Source organism: Lucilia cuprina, chromosome 6 (assembly GCF_022045245.1).
Source record: "Lucilia cuprina isolate Lc7/37 chromosome 6, ASM2204524v1, whole genome shotgun sequence".
Classification (NCBI taxonomy): Eukaryota; Metazoa; Arthropoda; class Insecta; order Diptera; family Calliphoridae; genus Lucilia; species Lucilia cuprina.
The window spans coordinates 23,026,864-23,027,563 of record NC_060954.1 but is presented as its reverse complement, the minus strand read 5'-3'; positions in this window follow the sequence as shown (position 1 = coordinate 23,027,563).

Genomic DNA, 700 nt, shown 5'->3' with positions numbered 1-700 from the left:
CCTCCCGAAAATCACTTAAACGCGCACAACTTATTACTTAATTAAGATATCGATATAAAATTTGTTATAAGTATTGTTCATATGTTCAAATCACTTAAACGTACATAACTCATTACCAAATACTGATATCCACACATTTAGTTATTTAATATTGCTCTTATATACAAAAAATACACTACAACATTGTTTTACGATCGGTCCATATTTGGTCATAGCTCTCATACTAGGTTGCATCCAGAAAATCACTTAAATTCACAATATTTATTACCAAATAATAACATATATACAGAATTTTAAAAGTTTATCTTTACATACATAATTTGACATAGTTCCCATACAAAGTCATTTTATGAAAATATATTAAACGCACATTACTCATTACCAAATAAAGCTTTTGATAAAAGATTTAGCACAAATATTAGTTTTGTATACATAAATTATATTTCAAGATCTTTTCACGATAGGTTTATAACACAGCTGCGGTAGGTCCTATACAAGGTTCCCTTCAGAATATCACTTAAAGGCACATTACTTATTACTAAATTGCGATATAAATACAAAATTTGACAGAAATATAGCTTTTAAAAAAAAATTTCTGGATCGGTCCATAATTGGACATAGCTCCCATACAAGGTCCCTTCCCGAAAATCACTTAAACGCACATAATTCATTAGTAAAATAAGATATCCATATAAAATTT